The sequence below is a fragment of the Pseudopipra pipra genome, chromosome 1 (genome assembly GCF_036250125.1).
Source record: "Pseudopipra pipra isolate bDixPip1 chromosome 1, bDixPip1.hap1, whole genome shotgun sequence".
Lineage (NCBI taxonomy): Eukaryota > Metazoa > Chordata > Aves > Passeriformes > Pipridae > Pseudopipra > Pseudopipra pipra.
Window position 1 is genome coordinate 126,399,708 of NC_087549.1, and position 19,724 is coordinate 126,419,431.

Consider the following 19,724-nt stretch of genomic DNA (forward strand, 5'->3'; position numbering starts at 1 on the left):
ATTTATATTTTGCTTTCTTATGTTTTGTTACACTATTTGAGCATTGTTTTTTTCTTATCTCTTTATTCTTCATTTTTTATGATCATTTTGTAAGAAAATTATTTGGGTTTGCTACAGAGATGACAATTTCCATTGGAAAAAAATCATGGAAGTGTGTATTTACCATTTCTTGTGAAAATAATGTATTACTGGCCATATGCTTTGAAGAGAATAATGTAAATGAATTGCTGAATTTGAATTGTTTAATTCTCCTTTTATGAGAGAAATCTGAAAATGCTTGGAGTCTGGAAGACTTAAATATAAAATATTTTTTTTTTTTTTTTATATTTTATATTTACCTCAGAAAACATTTTATATATTTTATATTTACCTCAGAAACATACTTTTAGCCATTGACAAAGGGAGGATACTGAACTAAATATATCTATAGTCTGATTAAGTCTGGTTGCTTTTGTGTTCTTAGCACTCATTTTTATCCTATTTGTGTCTTTAGCTTTTTAATCTTTCTTTCTTTTTCCAGTATAGTTAGCATTTAATGACCCTTTTAATAGTATCAGAATTAAAATAATCATTAATGAGATTCTGATCTGAATAACATTACCAAGCTCCCTACTGTTGGTTACCAGCAAAGGTTGTGTTCAGTAAGGTTATGAATAGGTTGCTGGACTAATAGAACTGTTATCTACTACTTTTTGGATCAAAATTGGAAAAAAATCAAATAAAACAGTAGGGACTGAGACTCAACCAGATTCAAAATGGTTCATTTGACTTGAAACATCTGCAAAATTTATAGCAACTTTCCTAATTGGAGGTTTCTGGTCATGGTGTTGATTGTCCTGCTTTTCTAAGGGAACAGGCAATAGAAAAATGAAAAATAACTATTACTGCTGTGGGTCTGGGTGTTTTTTTGTTTTGTCTTTTTACCTGGAATAGGAAACAATAACTATTAGACAATATTTAAAGCTAGACAAATGCCACTAATTGAGAATTTGTTAAATTTTCCCCCATATTGTTACATTGTCAGAGCTTTGGTGTATAAATCAAGCAGCTCTTGAATTGCTTTGATAGGAGTCTGCCAGAACTCAGCAGATATTTTAAGGGTTTTACTTGCCTAAATGTAATTTGGGAAATGTTTGCATTATTTCCTGAGTGGCCTAATAAAGTAAAACGGCTTGTAGCAACAAATTCTAAAATTTGGCACCTAATCCTAGAGGCCTTGAGGTATAACTTTCAGACTTGAATTATTTGGGTATTCTAACTGAATTTTGGGAGAATTATATGTCATAGTATACACTCTCATTACTTGCTGAGTTGTGTGTATTCATACATAATGGTGTTTCTTACTAAAAAATGAGTAGAAGTAAAATTATATTATTATTTCTACTGTTTGTAGGGAATTATGGTTCTTACGCTATTTGTTATATTTTTCTGTCATAAAAAATTTGACTTTAGTGTCAACTTGAGTTCTTCTCTGCTGTACTCTCCTATCCTTTCTTGTGTGCAATGTTTTTCCTTTTATCCTTTATATTACAGTTCTTTGTTGCTCTTATTTTAGTCCCTTGTTTGGCACAGTCCCTTGTTTGGTAGTCCATTTGTCACAAGAAACAGGAGTACCGTGCTTACAATTTTGCTTTGAAAATTCTGAAAGAATAGTTGTCTTTCAAATAATTTGCTGTTGGGGAGACCAGAATAGCTAATGTTTCTGAGTGATGCCAATATGTCCACACTTGGGATTTACATTTCATCATGAATCAACAATTTGGTGATATTAATAGCTATTATGATCATAGAATCATAGAATAATAGAATAGTTTGGGTTGGAAGTGACCTATAAAGGTCACCTAGTCCAATCCCCTGCAATGAGCAGACACATCGTCAACTATGTCAGGTTGCTCAGAGCCTCGTTCAAGCCGACCTTGAATGTTTCCAGGGATGGGGCAACTATCACCTTTCTGGACAACTTATTCCAGTGTTTCGCCATCTTCGTCATAAAAAATAGTTTTCTTTTTTTAGTCTGAATGCTTGTGATGAACTCCAAAGCATCCCCCATTTTAAAATAAATGGTCTGCTTTTGCTCCCAATGCATTATACAGTTTCTAGATTAATGTTAGTCATGTTCTTACGTGTCTAATGGAGTTTATGTTACAAAAAAAGTCTGAGGAAAGAGAAACTGATGAAGATTTTTCAATTCATGTTGAGAAGCCTTCAAACATTAATGTTTTATCTCAATATTGAGATTGACCCGATCATTTTAAAATAGCAGTACCAGAAAGCATAATAAATAAATAAACAAATTGTTTCCCCAGAAATTAGGTTTAAGATTTATCCTAAAATTGTTTCTGTTCAGCATTGAAACAAGTTATGTATCCTTAATAGTATGATAGTATAGAAAACTTTGAATATCTTTTGTGGCCCATAAACCTAGAGATGCAGGTTTTTTAATTTATGCTACATATGTTCTGGTAATTTTTATCTGTTTGCTTTTCAACTTCCTTTGCTCTGTTTCACTTTCACATCTTAAAATTTTTAAGAGGTATAAATTAAAACATTTATTTATTATTTTTGTTTTCCTCGTCTAAATATCCCTTCTTTAGCATACACCTAGATTTAGCTGACTTGGATCTTTTTAATGTAATATTTCTAGTACTCATAATCTGTAATATGAAATATATCAAAGGATGTCCTCCTTACATCTTTATCCTTATATGTTGCCAAATAATACTTTAGTAATCCAGCATTCAAGAATGAACACACAACATCATGTAAAAGAATTTCTGTTGAGATTTTTTTTACTATAAATTATGCCTTCAAGGGCATAATTACTTAGGGATGAAGAGAAATTAATTGCAAGAGACATGATGGCAGTATTCAGTGTTTCTAGAATTTAACAGATAATTCTGTCCCAGAATTCTTAAGCTAACAGTGCACATTGCAGCAGATAAGTGCAGGACTGATTTTACCAATGGCATGTTCAATTATTAGTGAAAAAATATGTGACTCTTGTCTATACGTGTGGGCTTTTTCTGTTACTATGTTTCATATGTTCATATTTCTCATGACTATTTTAGAGATAGTAGATAAGATTTCAGAAATAAATAGCTTTGCAGTACTATTTGCAGGGTATTCTAACTAGCAAAAATAGGTGCCTTAAACTGCAAATGATTGCATTTGGCTCATAAGAAGGTCTGACAATTATCAGAATTAGTGCATTGGAGGAAGGCCTTCTGGGTGGAAACTAGATAGGAAAATAAAGAAGAAATGAGAGAAAACTAGGGGATCAGTGAGAGAAGGGAGAAGAGCAGAGGAAACAAGGAGCAAGCCTTTCCCACTTTCCATTAAATTAGCTCAGATGGGCGTGAAGAAAGCAGCTAATGATGGCAGTCTGAGGGGGAGGAGCAGTCCTGTCCTCTGGCTCCAGCCTCTTACCCTCTTTGCTGCCCTGCTAGCTGGGTTAGTCAGCTGGTCTAACAGGTAGCCAAAGATTTTTCTTCAGATAAGTGACAAAACTTCCTGTGGAGCAGGTGAGATTCTTAATGCTAAGGCTCAGGGAAGGTGAAAGTAAAATGAAGCTATAGGGATGTAAGAAAGGACTTAAAGCTACATTTTAATATGATTGTTAACTGTGTCTGCAGTCTAATAAAAAACCAGCATTTGCTCTACTGATACTTCAAAGTTGTGCGTTACCAGCTTTGGTTCTGTATGAAAATGGTGTTATTTTTCTGATCATTTAAATATATTGTTCTCTCTGCTATTGTATTTGAAATCCTTCGATTATATGCTCATGGGGATCTCTCCCAGTGCCCTTTCCTTCTACAAACAAGAAAATAATTTGAAGCTATCATTATCACAGAAGTGACTACAGGAGGTAGAACAGTGCATGTTTCTCAGTATGCATTTTCTGTTAACCTTGTCCTGAATGTATTTTGTATGGATGGTTAGATGAAAGAAGTAGGGGTGATTGTTTGTGGTTGGTGTGTTTGTTTGGAGTTTTATGTTTTGTTCGTTTGTTTAAGAAAAAAAAGTAGTGATGTATGAGGAAATTTTTAGATCCTAAGAAAATTGTTTCTTGGGTGGAGGTCAGTGAAAACCTCAATGTTAGAGAGAGAGAGATATTTGACTGGTTTGAAGAGCCAATATGTTTCTTTTTGAGAATCTGTGCTGCCCCATCCTATACTAGTTAGTTTTCTTTAGGCTGATTACTTCATGCCTGTGTAATGTGATGATCGTGTGTATTACTAGAGCCAAATCATTTTCTGTCAGACTGGGCCTGGAGCCTTCTAACCACCTGGAGGTAGCAGAAAACATTGCTTGTATGTTCAGTTATGTGACGGTTCAGCAGGCATGATATGTAAAAATAAATCTGTGATGATGGTGCACCTCTTCAAAGTGTTTCCATCCAACTGCTCCGGTTTGGCATCAACCTACATATTCCATGAGCTGAATTTGGTCAAGCACTGGCTGTTATTTGACAGTAGTACTAATGAGGAGCAAGTAGAAATGAAAGCCATTGACATGTTGTTGGAACTCTTGTCTTAAATATTTTCAAAAACTCTCATAGTGGCTGCAACTCAGTACTGAGAAAGACTCTTAAACTAAGGGGCTAGGAGTGAGGAAGCTGGAGGAGGAAATAGATGTCTGTCTTGATGTGCTCATTTATCTGGCAGGCATGCATTAATTTACAGGTAGGAAGGACAAAAATCTAGGGCAACTGTCATGGAGGAAAAGAGAGAAAAAGAGAGACTGTATATACGTGTGATGTTTTAAATTAATAACTTGTTTTCTTTTTTGTTTTATGTGGGTGTGTGGTACATTAGAAATATAACTAGCTTTGGAAGTTATACAGAATGTTGTGCTGCAGGGTATGGTTCAACCCTTAACTAATGAAGGCAGAAATAAGCTTTATTGTGGTCGAATTGTTTATTTACGCCTCCAGAGTATCTGAACTTGGTAGATTCAGCTGTTGCAAAAACTTTTGGAGACAGTATTCTGTACCAAATGGACTGCTTCTCTGATCTTTGATGCAATTCACGTGGCATGGCAACTAATTGGTCTGGATAAAATATAAAATATCTCTTTATTAAAGAACTGATTTACACTGTATCCTGTGTTCCACAGAAGTCCCTCTTAATGTGATATATTACCACGCTACTTTTTTCTCTTTTCATCGTACAAAGAGTTGCTGTTACCTCACTTGTTTCTTAGTGTAATTTACCAGCGTTGGAATACTGACTTATGAGTACTGACTTAAAACAAACATTTACTCATAAGAACTTATTTCCATCAATGATGGTTTTCTACTCTGTAGCATTTTTCCTTGGTCCCTCATTATGATCATGTGTGCCACATTTCAAAGAGCCGCATATCCCATATTTGGTTTCCATTAAGGTTAAAGCTCCATGCCCTGTGTTATGATTTATGGCCTCAGCATTTATGCAGCCTCTGTGCCTTAACTAGATTGGCTGGTGTATTTCAAATGTATTTTAGAAATGAAACTGGGGATGGAAGGAAACTCTACTGCCTTATGATAAAAAACCTTGTCAACACACATGGAATTAAATAAACACAAGTTGTAATAATTTTTTTCTATGTTAGCTTCATTCAGAAGAGTTTGCTATGCCATGCAGTGTATCCCAGGGACTGGACTTTTAATATTCTTGACAATTGCCCTAAGGGGAATAATGTCCCTTAGAAAAAGTCACAGTAAAATCTGGCAGTGGATTAAGTTAGTTTCCACTTAGGTGTGACAGCAGAGTCATTACTGATTTTAGACTTAGCCAGTTTGAGAGTCGGCTTCACCACCATCAACTAAAGACTATGATGTATAGTTCCAGATGCTCCGGCCAATTGACCGTAAAATTGCTCCACATTTCTGGCAGAGCAGTTGAGCTGGAGCTTTTAAAATCTCCACTCTCTGAGCTCAACACCCTCCCCCCTCTGCTTAAAAGCTGCTCATTATTCTTCTTCTGCCTGCTGATCTTAGCAAAAGAAAAACTTCTGGAATCAATTAGAAGTGTCTGCACTTGATGAGATTTGCACGTGAGTTCGGAATTGCGAGGCTTTGATAGTGTCAGCCAACAGCTGCAGTTTCAGGTGGTAAAATTGGGGAAGGAATTTTCCAGGGTTTATTTACAATCATAAAAATAAAACAAAAATCAAGACAAGTTGGAAACCATCTAACATGTTGTTAAAATGAAGCCAGAATTGGGTTACATATTTATTTTGTCTCAAAAAAAAGTAAACTGGTGGTTTATTATCAGGATCTTTTCAATTACCTTGCAATTACTAGGCTGTATAGAGCAGTTGTAATAAAATGCAAGCTATGGTCTGCTTGCTGTAGTTTTAAGTATGAAAGAAGCATCTGCTATTACTTTTGTCACTTTAATTGCTTGACAAGACAAGGAGGTAGTCATACTTAATGGAAATCAGAAGCATGCAGTCAAAGATAAAGGCAAGGTAGTACTGTGAAGATAAAAAATACATATTCGCGTATGCTGTCTGAAATTTTGTGTTTTTTTCTGTCAGCACACTCATAGTTATAAAGTTTATTTTCTGACCCTTCTTAGCCCAAAGCAACTAGTGATTGGCTTGAAACTGTATGCAGTGATTTGGATTTTAAAGATAACAGACATGCCAATGAGATTATTAATGTTCAGTTATACATCTGAGGGTGTCTTTGTAAAAATGAAGCTGTACCATTTCACACACATTGTTACTGAGTGGTTTGGTTCATAAGTCAAAGCATAATTTTTCTAAAAGCCAGTAATGCTACAAACCCCGTCAAACTACATTCTTTTCTACATCACAATAACACATGGATAATGATAGAAATGTCCATACCAGTGAATTGCTTCACCGACATTAGTCCCTGGTGACAACTGAGATATTCCACATGGATAGATGTTTCTGTCTGTGCAATTGCAGTTCTAGTACTAGAGTATTAACGAGCAATTTTTTTTTTTTTTTTTAATGCACCAATGTGTAAATTTGTTTCATACCTGGTTTCTTCCACAGAGGAAATCTAATCTGTACAGTAATTTTTAATTAATTTTTTTCTCCCTTTAAATTTAGAGCTTAAAGTATTTCCAGCAAAGACACACTCAGAGAATGCATGTTGGCAGTGTTAGTTATCAGTGTTAGCACAGATGCACCTCTGCATCACAAGACAAGCAGTGCTGGCATACATTGGAGTGAGAGGCAGGCATACATACAGACCTTGAGCTGTTTGGGTTCTATAGGAAAGGTGCAAAGGCAGTTGGAGCAGACGTGTTTCCTACTGCTGACAGAGTCATTGCTTACTGGTCTGTTGACACTCTCATACGTTTTACGTTCAAAGATGATTTAAAGGTATAGTGGAAAGTACATTGCAGTCTCTAAGAGTCAAAGGTAGGGTAATAAAGGATGGGTGATTCCTGTGTCCTGAAAGAAAGATACTGGCTTGTCTGCTGAGATTTCCCATCCACGCAGGTTGTGTGGGGAGAAGCAGAAGATGCAGTCTGATGAGTGCAGAAGGTATCCCCAGCCATGTAGAACACCCTAGAGCGGGGAACCTTCCAGCATCGCTGTGCCAGGCCAGGATGTGTATATTCTCTGGGACCTGGCTGTCTTTAGCCCATCAAGCTCACCTCTATGTATGTGCTTGTTAGGACAACCTGATATGCAAAATTAAATAGTGTGCCACCAAAGCTATTGTAACAGGCAGGTGGGAATTATCCTAATCTGAAAGAGAGGAGAGCTGTATCTGCATTCCCAAGACCATGAAGACAGATGACTTAGTTTGAATTTTATCTTCAACATGGCAGGCAGAGGGATTGAATCAACTTTTAGGAGATAAGAACTTTAATTAAACGAGCTGTTTCTGATGTGGAATAGATCTGGATTTGGCAGGTACAATGTGACCACAAAGAACCAACCTAGTGTTTAAAGCATTCTGGATATTTCTGTCTCATAAGATTTAAATAGAGAAAACCCAAATGTAAAAAACACATGCAGTCCAGGGTTACTCAATGTTTATGTCTTGCAAGGGAAATGGAGGTACAAGACCCTTCTTCCCATAAATGTCCCTTCCCACTTCTGTAACAGTGAGCAGAACACAGCAGCTGTGAAAACTTAGCATTTCTGCAACAGAATGTCTGTGTAGGATGCACAGAATTAGACTGTAACATAGGCCATTGGAAATCTAAATCAATACCTGTATGTCGGAAAGCAGAAAGTCATTCAAAGTGTTCTATAATATGTTTTAGTACTTTTTCTTTAATCACAAATTCTATCTTTTATCTTTTGCTCAGTCTATTTTTTTCAGAAGCTTCCTATGAGCAACAAAGAAAGAAAAGCACAGTAAACATTGAGCCTCTGTTTTTCTACTAGCAGTACCTGAAATAACCACAGAGCCTGAAAACTAGTTCATGACATCTGGGCAATTGCATGCTAAATTCTAACCAGCCAGTGCCTTTTGTCTAAAGTGGGCAGTAGATCAGTAAGATAAAATCAAGCTGTTATCTGTGCTGTCATTTATTTTCTGTATTACTGCCTTGTTGTATCATTCCCTTGTACAAGTTCTGTTTTCTATGATGTTTAGAGTGAGGGAATAAGGGAATATAGAGAAAGCAACACTGCTATATTTGGGTTTATATTTGGGTATTGTGGAGCACAAAGAGAATGTTTTAAATTTTTTTTCTCTTGCCAATGCCAAATAAAAATTGCCTGATGAAAGAAGATTAGCAAATGCTATGTTTAACAGCTGATTACCAAATGCAAAACACACAAAACATTTTGTATGTTTAAAAGTTGGAAATAGGTGTTATGAGAAAAACCTAAATGTAAAGCTCTAGTTATCACTTGAAACCAAGGCAAAATAATGTAGCAACCCCCTACAGAGTCTGGGAGTGATCACATCTGTCCTGACAGAATTTGTTTGGTTTGTCTTCATGTGGAACCCATGAAATGCCTGGAATAGGTTGTTAATTTTGCTGATCGGAAGCTAATACACAGTTGAAAATGCCTGGTTTTAGTTTGAATATTTTAGATTTTCTTGGAGAAGAGGATGCTATATTTTGTCCTTAGCTATTACTTGAATTCACTGCATATGACTATAAATCTTTAGATCTATTAATTTCTCTTCTTGTTTGCTTCATGTAGTTTGGGTACAAAGAATGGACAGATATTAGGAAACAGTTAAAAGTGGCAGTGAAGCAGGATGCTAAGAAGCAGAATCTGGCCATTAACTGCATTGTTTTATACCTACCTTTCCACTTCCCTTTGTCTAAGGCCAACACAGTTAAATTATAATATTTTGGGGAACATACCTGCCTTTCTGCATACATAAAAGGGCCTGTCCCACTTCTATGCACTATGTAAGCAGTGAATAGAGTTGCCATCATCCCAGTTAAGTTCCTGGTCACTTTTTTTTCTACACTTACAAGTGAAACCTATTAAACAGTTGCCTTGTTTAGAAAACTCAGGAGTTTTTATATGTATACATAATATTTTTAAGTTCTCTGTTGTCTTCATCTGAGAACATTCTAGAACAGGATGAGATGTGTTCAGGAGCATAATTGTAATAACTTGATGGGCCATTTTTGCTTCTAATGGAAGTGTTGCCCTAAGCTGAATCCATTCCAAATGTATCCTCCATACTATGTGTATGGATGGTAGTTAGCTTCTGGGGTTATCTGAGGCTTATTGAAATACATCCCTCAACCATAAAACATGTAAAAAGCAGAAATTCATCTGTCAGACTTGTGAATTGGACCGAAAAATGTGTTACCAAGATGCCAACATCTGAGAAGAGCTTCATAAATTTTAAAATTAGGCTACAACTTGCTAGAATTTGCCATGCCATCTGGATAGCACTCTAAAATGTGCAGTTTACTGAAAAAACATGGCATATGCTTTGATATATTTTAACAAGCACTGAAAAAAATTTGAGACTCTTCTAACTAAAAGGATACAATAGTCCTTTCTCCTCCTCTTCCCTTTCATTACTTTTTCTTTTTTTTTTTTTTTTTTTAATCTATGTGTGAGAAAGGAAAAGATACTAAAGGAAATGGAGAGGATTAAGGAAAATTTTATTTTGTAGTTTACTAACCAAATCAAAATAAAACAAAACCTACAAAATCTTTTTACATCCCTGGAAACTGGAAATCACTTCTTTTACAAAATGGAAGACAAACAAAAACAATTGGGAGGTTAGAGCTGAAGTTAGAAGGTTTCATTCTGGCTGGGTTGATACACTTTTTTTTCACTTTAAATTTTGGGTTTTTTTTCACCCCACTATTATAAAATAAGAACAGTCAAATACCAGAACAAATTATTGGCCAAAACAAAAACATCTCACTCAAACTTCATTTAAAATAAAGTCAAAAGTCTTCAACTTGCCGTGAGCCCATTAATCTCGAAATTACACATTTCAAGAAATAAATTCTTTGATTTAATTGTCAGATCTATACTTCTAAGAGCAGAGAGAGGTAAGCAAGTGGCTACCTGAAGCTCTTGCTGTTGCAGTAAGAAGCTTTCTATTAACAGAGGGAAACTGGATACTTAAAAAAGCAAAAACTGCCTAGTTTTAGCACAGTCCTAGGTATCACACCCTGATTTATTTCTGTCATTATACATTACCCAAGGGTAGCTCACTGGAAACAGATAAAATAATTCTAGAGTACTCTGATTAAGAATAGTGATAGAACCAATACAGTTACATAGCCTTAATTTGTATATAACTTGGTGCCGTCATTCCTTGATTTTTTCAAGGATCTTATTGGACTATTTATCACCTTCTAAATAATTGCTAATTTCTGCCAAGTTTTTATAAAAAGTCTAAATTCCCTAAATGAATCAAATCTGCTCATTCCAGTGATGTAAAACTGACAGTTTCACTCCTGGCTCATGAAGAGTTAAGGAGGCAAACAGGTTCTTTAGTGGATCCAGGTTTATTTTTTTGGCTTTGTAAGCTCTCTGGCTTTCAGAACTTATTAGCATCAAATAAAAATCAAAAGCATCAGATTGCAAAAGTAACAAAAATTATAGCTGTGAAAGCAGCGTGCAAGCAAAACTGGTCCATTTTTCCTGGACAGTCCACATAAAACCTGCACAACCAACTACTTTACATGCTCTACCTTTTTTATTTTGATCTTTTGGGAGATCAAATTACATGATCTTCGTGCTTTTCTTTTGCTTTTTGCAGTAGTCCTTACTATTAAACTCTACGCAAAAGCATATTGTGACTGTAAAATATTTGGGCGTATATGCCAGTAATTTCAGAGAACCCATAATAGATTTGGCGGCAGAGGTTCTGATTTTCAGAACTGTACGTGTGTGGACAAATGTTTGCCTTTTGGCTTAGACAGAGTCTTTAGAATGTAAATCATCTTTGGAAAACTGTCGTTGAAAGGGAACGATGTTGCTAGCTTAATTGTTAAGAAAAAAGGCAGGCTTGATACCCTTCAAAATTCTGCTGAATGTCAACTCAGCTAAGAGTTTTGTCTTTAGTCAAAGTGTGGTCTCTTTGAGGGAAGGACTTGGAAACTGATGACTGTCAAGTATATTATCAAATGCAACGTTATTCTTTGTTGAACAGAACATGCATGTTCCAATATTAGCCAGGTTAAAAGTGGAGTGGAAAGAAATGGCAGAGGGGAATGGTGGACACAATAGACCCTCTCCAGTCTGTGTAGGGCACAGCTGGTCCAAAGGGTACCTGTAATGATCTGAGAGTGCGTTAGGGTAAGGATGGAAAGTAGGGAGGATTTTGGAGAATGTATTCTCCCAAACTCCTCTTATTACTTCCTTTGTTAAGGAACTGAATGATAAGAAGTTGCTTATGTGAGCTCTGCAATATTGTAAAATTCAAGCTTTACAAGGAGAGTGGAAAATGAGAGAAAAGCCTTGGGTTTATACAGCATTATCTGCAAAGCTTCTATTGTATCTTTCCAGCCCAGATGCCCTGATTTCTAAAGTATTTTGTCATGTCCTTGCAGACAGATTATCTCTTTGTAGTTTGTGGCAAGGTCATGGAATCATGGTTCAATATGCTATAGGCACATATCTTATTTTCCCAGTAGTCACGAGTTCCTGAATCAGTGATTTAAGCCTAAACATGGTGCTGGATTGTTCTGTCCCAAACTACAGAGAAGACATTGCTATTGTTAATATTCATTAGCAAAAGTTTTCTCCTTTGAAATTTGTATGAAGTCATCTAAAGTGCAGGTTCAGCTAATGTTGTACTAATGCCAGGCAAGAATGCTGTATGACTTTTCTCCACCATCGTTTCCCTATTACAGTTAATGCAGTCCATCTTACTGAAACCAAAAAGCTATTGCCAGTACACCTCTTAAATTATTCTGAAGCTGCCAGCTGTGCCATTTGCCTTTGATCCGTTCTTTCATGGTAATTGTCATACTGAAAGGTAAAACTAAAATATATTCTGTACCAAGTGCCACCTCTTCATGCTTCTGGAGGCTGTTTGTCTTCATGAGATTTCTGCAGATTTCACATGCTATTAATAGTCTTCTCTATGTGCTATTGCTGCCATCAAGTGCAATTATATAATTATGCATGTGCAGCTATTCATGTACAGTAATTTTTAAGTAATGCCAGCTCCCTGGAGCTCCAGCATTTTTGTACTTCTTAACTTTAAAGAACACTTAGCATTACATGAAATGCATGAAACACCTCGTTGTTTTATTTTAATGAGAGGGCTAAAAAATTAAAAAATTCTGGTTGAATATGCACTTTGAAGTATGTTGCTGACCAGAAGAATAGATTGCCTTGTTAATAGATGATAATAGTTTAGTGACTTGCTTTTATGTTTCTTTACTCTCCCTGATAAGATAATTGAGAAAAACTGTGGAGTCATCAATGTAAATCTCTTTAGTAATGAAAACAATTATATTTTCCTTACAGGTGTTATTGTACGCTAATAGAAAGACCTTTAAGATGTCCTTCGGACTAACGTGGTTTAAAAAAATGCTTTTCAAATATGAAAATCTATATAATTTCTGATTCAAAATATTTAGAGAGGAAAACACTTTTCAACTGTTTATTTAGTGCTTTAGGAATGGCGCTGTCCATTCACTCTACAGCAGCAAATTAGTATTTTATTGTACTAATGAGAGGTTGGACTGCAAGTAGAAAAACACTTCATCAGTGCATTCACTGTTGGCAATGCGCTGCTTAAGAATAAATATTTCCTTTATTAAATCTGAAATCAAACTAGTTGGCATCCAGGTATTCTAATAGTTGTGCGAGATACTGTCAAGTCCCAGAACAAAACGATAGTCCTGCTTCCAGGGATATTCAATGTAAACATGATATGAAAGACAGCAGATAAATGTGGACCAGTATTAGGACCATTGGAGGAGAAATCACAAAGCATTTGTCTGAAAATTGAGCATAATGGGAGCTAGCAGAATTAGGGAAGAGAGAGGTATGCTGAAAAGATCCTTAGAATGTTGAAAACTAGCTTACTTTTGAAAAGGGTGCTAATGAAAATGTACATAGAGAGGGATGACATAGCCAAATGCACAGTCTAAAATCCACTTATTTCAGTAGCATTCTGGGTGGACATCAGTAAGTTATAAAGGTTTTTGCAGAGAGAATTGCTGTATTGGAGATATGAGAAGACAAGGGTCTGGATGAGAATTCTAGATAGGACCGATTATCTCTGGTATGTTGTTAGAAAAGAATCTATGCATGTGGATATGGGGAGTCTCAGGAGAGGTGGGAATTGAAGACAATATATAAACAGTGATGATGGTATCTAGAATTATAGGGAAAGAAGGAGGTAAAATTTAGTTGAAAATAGAGGAGATAAGTAATTTAAACTATATTTAACCTAAGCTAACATTCAAACAAACAATAATATTGGGAACAATGGAGTTTATTTGGTGGGAAGAGGGGAATGCGACTTGAAGAGATGAGTGGGATCTGCACAGAGATGATAGATTTGTGCTGGCATTAATACCTAGAGGAGTATAGAAAGAGAACAAAGACAAAGCTTGCACAAAAATGGTATATCTGAGCTGTACATGGATGGCTTAAAAACTTGATGTTACTGAGCCCTACATAATGGCCTAAAATAAACTATATTTATTTATAACTTTATTTATATTAAAGATCTACACAATAGATCTTTTGAATAAAAGCAAAAATGATAGAAATATATTTCATATAAAGAAAACTGGTCAAATGTACAACAGATTAATAGATTTCTTGCTGAGTTCATGGTGGTAAGTTTTTTTTTTTTTTTACATATGAAAGTAAATTTTTCTGGCAACTGGGACTAAATGGGATCCCTGGTCATATGGCAGTAGAGTGCTCTAGTACTACAAAACGACTTTACTATTGTCAGAGAGGATTCATCTGTGAGATAGCAAGTTTTCCGCCACCAATGTCTTCTGCAAAAGCAGGAATGAATTGAAATAGTGTTGAGAATTCGTTAAAAATATTTGTGATAAATCAATAGCCATAAGAATTAAAGATCAGGGTGCTAAGTAGGATTTAAATCTTTGCCATTGGCTGTCCTGACTGATGCGTGCAAAACCGTATAGACACTTCCCGTTAATCTGGGCAAAACTTTATTTATCTCTCTTCATATGAAAAAGGGCCCTCTAAATATTTAAAAATATTTTCAGAAAGAAGGAAAAAGCTATCTCCATAGAAACCCTGAAGTAATATATGAGCAACGATAAAGAAAGGTTTCAGGAGAGAACTTCAAATAACTGAAGTACTGTGAGACATAAGGACACTGGAAGACTTTATGGTGGGAAGGGCTGAAAAAAAATAAAGTGAAGTTGTGTGAAAGAATGTAATACAATGAAAGGAAGGAGAAGAGAAAGCAAAGTAATTTGTCAGGTAAATCAAAGATGTTATGGAAAAAAGGATTGCTAAATGGTACTGCTGTCACATGTTTCTAGGAATCAAAAGTTAATATCTGTTCACAGGACTGTTCTCATGTTGTTCCTTCTAAGACTTCAAAGTAGCGGTAAAATGAAAGTGAAAATCAAATCAACCCAAATACTTGAGAAGTTTCATAACAGCAAGTTTGGTGCAATTTTGAAAAATTAAATAGCATTCCAAAGCAAGAAAATCTGAGTCGCTGGGCTTTTTCTAAACAGGAGAGAATGAAGATGTATAGGCAAACATTTTTGGTGAAAGTACTACACACTCCCTTTGCAAATGTTTTTATTTTTTAACAACTGTAACCCTTTGCATGATTTGGGACTATTCTGGATCATCTACTATGCCTGAGGGAATGGCTCTAAAGTTTCATTATGAGAAGTATAGAGACACTATTCTTTTTGCGTTAATTTAATATATGCGTGCATTTTTTAAAGTAAAAGACATTGCACATTAACGTATATTCTTATATATTATAGAACCCAGAAGAAATTAGCTTCTTGAAAAGCAGTGCAACAGGAAAAGTCTTAGATGATTATAACACCTACTGTGAAGTTTTGCATTTGATATTGCTATTTTAAATGGCTATAGTATGTACTTTGTGTGTGAGTGAAAAACATAACTTGGAAATATTTACATCTGACTGATCTATTTTAAGTAAAAGACATAGATTATTTAGGTGCTAGTGAGAAGTGTGAATATTGTGATTGGCTACCGCACAGAAACTTGCAGACAGGTAGTATGTGGGGAGCAAATGAATTGCTACTGTGTAAGCTTAAAACTGTAGATGCAAAAGCTAAAATAATATTTACCTATACATGGTATAATGAATCTTTATTGGCAACTGGTATTCACAGACTATTTGAAAGGCAGTATTGGCCAGACACAAGTTATTTGGCAGAGATCTTGCCTAGTATATATTTGCAGAGCCTGTCTGAATAAGGATGCTGGCGGGTTTATCCTGATTTCTATTCCAGGTGACAAATTTCTATCCAAGCATATGAGTGATCGAATATTTTCCACTGGAATCTGGGCACTGTAAAATTTCTGAAGCGGAGTAGAAAAATTGAAGGATTTGCTTAAACTGTAATAGTCTCTGCATACCAAGGTGACAGCAAAATATTTCCACTTGGACAACATCAGGGTGAACTGTGCTGAATTGAACTAAACATTTTCTGGAATACCAATGGTATTTTGTTGCCACTTGTCAGTGGCATCTTCTCTTAAACTAGAAGCTGTGATCACCATAGTCTTCAGGTAATTCTGTATGAAAATTAAGCAACAGCACTGGAAAGCACTGATGCACTAACTTTATATACTAAAGCAAAGACCTTGGTTCAAACCAGATGAAAGCTATACCATAACCACGTTAGCTTATTTTTTTCTGATGCTAAGCCAATTAAGAAATGGAATAGTTTCCATTAGTTTATTTGTCTTTCCTGGAACAATTACAATTACTAAACTTTCCTAAACTATACAAATGTGGAGTCTCCCCTTGTGACAGGTTGTTTAAATTTATAACTGAAGTTAGCATTTCCATCTCCAATAAAAGCCAAACAGACATTTAATTATGGTGCGTGACATTTCTGACTAAAATAGAGCCAACAGAGCCTGTCAGACAGCCCTCATTGTTCATGGATTTTGAACAAATTGGGGATCTGTGAATTTATAGTCAGGTTTTTCTCTACTATTGTTTAAAATAGCACACATGGAAAACACGCCATGGGTGTGTTGTAATTCAGCTTTAATGATGTAACACTTGGTTTCAGTCAATTGTTGGAGGATCACAGTAACACTGGTTTAGTGCTTCAGACGTTGCATGTTCCTTAGCAATTATAGTCCAGCTTTCAATAATGGCTGTTGGCGGGGTATCCACAAGTGAAGTCATAGCAATTTTGAAAAAGAGCTAATAAAAATACACCTGCCTTGTAGTGGAAAATGAGCCTTTAATATCTTTACTTTGAAGTTGGGTGAAGCCCACAGCATTAACGAACAGATACCAGTGTTATGATGCAGTAATCCACTCCCCCAGGGAAGTCAGGAGATTGAGGTATGAAAGTCTACTATTTTTTAGTCACATATTTTTTTAGTCACCATAACATCATGAACAAAGAATGGGAATAACAAGGTGATAATAAAAACTGGAAGGAGTGTTAGCTGCAAAGCCATCCCAAACCATAATTCAGGGATGCTACTTACGGCTTAAGTGATGTATAGTGAGTCAGTTGTTAGCTTTAATACAATTCCGTATTTAAATATATCCAAATCCACTTTTTGTTGAAACAATATATGGCCTATTAAAATAGGATTTAAGAAAAAGAATGAGAATTTTTTTTTCATGCAACTTCTCAGCTTTCTATTCTGGATCAGTTTAGCTTTTGACAACATTTTTCACAGCCACTGAATATTCGCAGCCATTAATAATCTTCAGTTGGTTTTCTTCACCAAAAGATCTAGGGTGGATTCATTTTGTCCTTTTGTTACATTTTCTTTTATATTCTCTCCTGATATACTCCATATGTTTTGAATTCTTTTTCATTTTAGAAAGCATGTGTAGTTACATCCTTGCACCATATACAGTCAAGTTACATATCTTTCTAGGGCAGTCCATAATGCAGTAGTTATATGAAGTTATAAACTTGTGTTTGGAAGAAGTGTAACAAAATATATTTTCAATAAATGGTGGGAAAAAATCCAACCTCTTTAACTACTTCTAAAATGAGAATAGGAACTTGGAGGATCTGTTCCTGCCTATTACTAAATTAGCGACTGCTTAGGCAAATGACAGAATCTTTCTTCGTGTTGGTTTGAGTGGAAAATGCATCCAAGAATGCCCACATTATAATGAGTTTTGATTACTGTTTTAGCAAATATCCTCTAGAATTACCCTATTAAAGGCCTTAAGCAACTGGATGTTACACGGTCGAAGGAAACCAGTTCCCGGTGTCCACAGCTTTTTTTTTCTGCACAAAACTCCATTGCCTGTTGTGACACACTACTCCCGTCATGCAGATGGCTGTACTAGTCTTACTATGGTGAACATGCCTAAAGAGACTTCAAGCCAAGTATGTATAATAACAGCTCAGCTTAGGCTTGCAGTTGCTCTGTGATACGTTATGCAGCTGTTTTGCAATCACTACTGTTGAAATTAAGATCCAAACTGCAAAAAAAAATTGTATAGGTATATACACAAATGGGCCTCTTATCATAGTTGGAGTAGAACAGAAATTAATATGATTGGTATATTCTTAGCGCAGCAAGATTTATCTGGAAATTGGCAGAGCTGCTTCCGTATTAATCGCTAGATATAATTTACGAAAAAAAATTTAAAACATTTTGTCAGAAATTTTTCTGCAACCCGAAGCAGCTCAGGAACCCACAGAATACAAATCCTGCAGTTAGACCTTCAGTTTTAGCAGTGTTAGAGGTTCCTCTTAAAATTACCAGAATTTGAACTGTATACCTTCAGGGATGGATGTTGCTTCTCTCATCCTCATCCTCACCCCCACCAACATAGTACAATCCTCTAAGTGGAGAGGTGAAAGATAAAGGGCGCTTAACCCCATGCTGGCCTGATCAAACACTGTTCCCTGCTAACACAGGAAGAAACATTCATCAAAGGGATATCACTTGAGTATGTTCCTACAAAAACATGCACACATGCTTAACTTCATGTTAATGGGACTATTTAGGTGCATGAAGTTAAGCATGTGTTTTAAATCTTTGCTGGATTGTAGTCTGTATTTTCCTTTCCACTAACCTGAGCCTTTACGCAGGGTAGTTACCTTAGTGGTCTGAAATGCCGAAAATTCCCTCTGTTTATGGAGAAGATTTTATATGTCTGAATTCCCTTGTAGATCATCCCTAGTTGCCATGGGCTTTTAATCTTATTACATCTGTGTTTTCCAATTTATGTTTAGGGATAGTAGCACATTTTTACAAATTTCAAATAACTTGTATGGACTTGCTACTTTTCCAGAGCAAGTATTTATATAACTACTTTTCAAATATAGCCCCTGTAATAGCTACTTATTTAAACTAAAAATACTATTAATAATGATACAGATTTCTAACTTTTGTGCTAGTTTTTACTCTTAACTAATGGTCTTATGGTCATTTCTGCTTTACTCTTTTCTATAAGGAATCTTCCCCGCCTTGTGAAGAATATTTATCAATTCCATGTTTATGTAGGCTGCATATAACCAACTTTGGTGAATCTGGACTGAGAAGCGTCATAATAAAGTTACCCCTACAAAAGTAATGTATTAAGAAAAGTGTGTTTGTAATCCCACATATTCAGCAGAAGATTTCAACTGGAAAATATTTATAAATTAATTTCCCAATGTGTTGATAAGCTTATTTTTCAGAAGGTGAAAGGAAGAACATGAGAGCAAAAAAACCAACTCATTATAAGCTTGCTGTGCCCTTCATACTTGTGGTCCCACAAACCCAAGTCACCAATCCAGTTCACAAAGAGATTCTGAAATACTTATTTCCCCAAAGGGAACGAACTGCAACATAATAATGCCTGCCAGATAACTTGTGATCATTCCTCTGAACTTCCACCAACTCCATTCCTAGTGAGTCCAAACTTCTTGTCTTAATCTTCATATCTTCCATGTAAATTCTTACTCTCCTCTATGCTCCCGACTGCATGGAGTTGTCTCTCATCACCTCCCATTTCATTGGGGAGGTCCATCTTGAGCCTGTGCCTGATGGTTTTTACTCCTGTCATTTGTTGAAGTGACTTCTTGAATTATTATTTATTAACATCTCCCTCAAATCCTCTCTCAGGATCTGCTTCTTTCAGGGCTCCTGAAATACAGGGACCA

At 35.7% G+C, this 19,724-nt stretch overlaps 1 protein-coding gene across 3 annotated transcripts in view; it reads left to right on the forward strand.

The window, feature by feature from the left end:
* AGMO (alkylglycerol monooxygenase) overlaps positions 1–19,724 on the forward strand; it is a 190,533-nt gene that overhangs the window by 112,822 nt on the left and 57,987 nt on the right. The window lies entirely within an intron of this gene.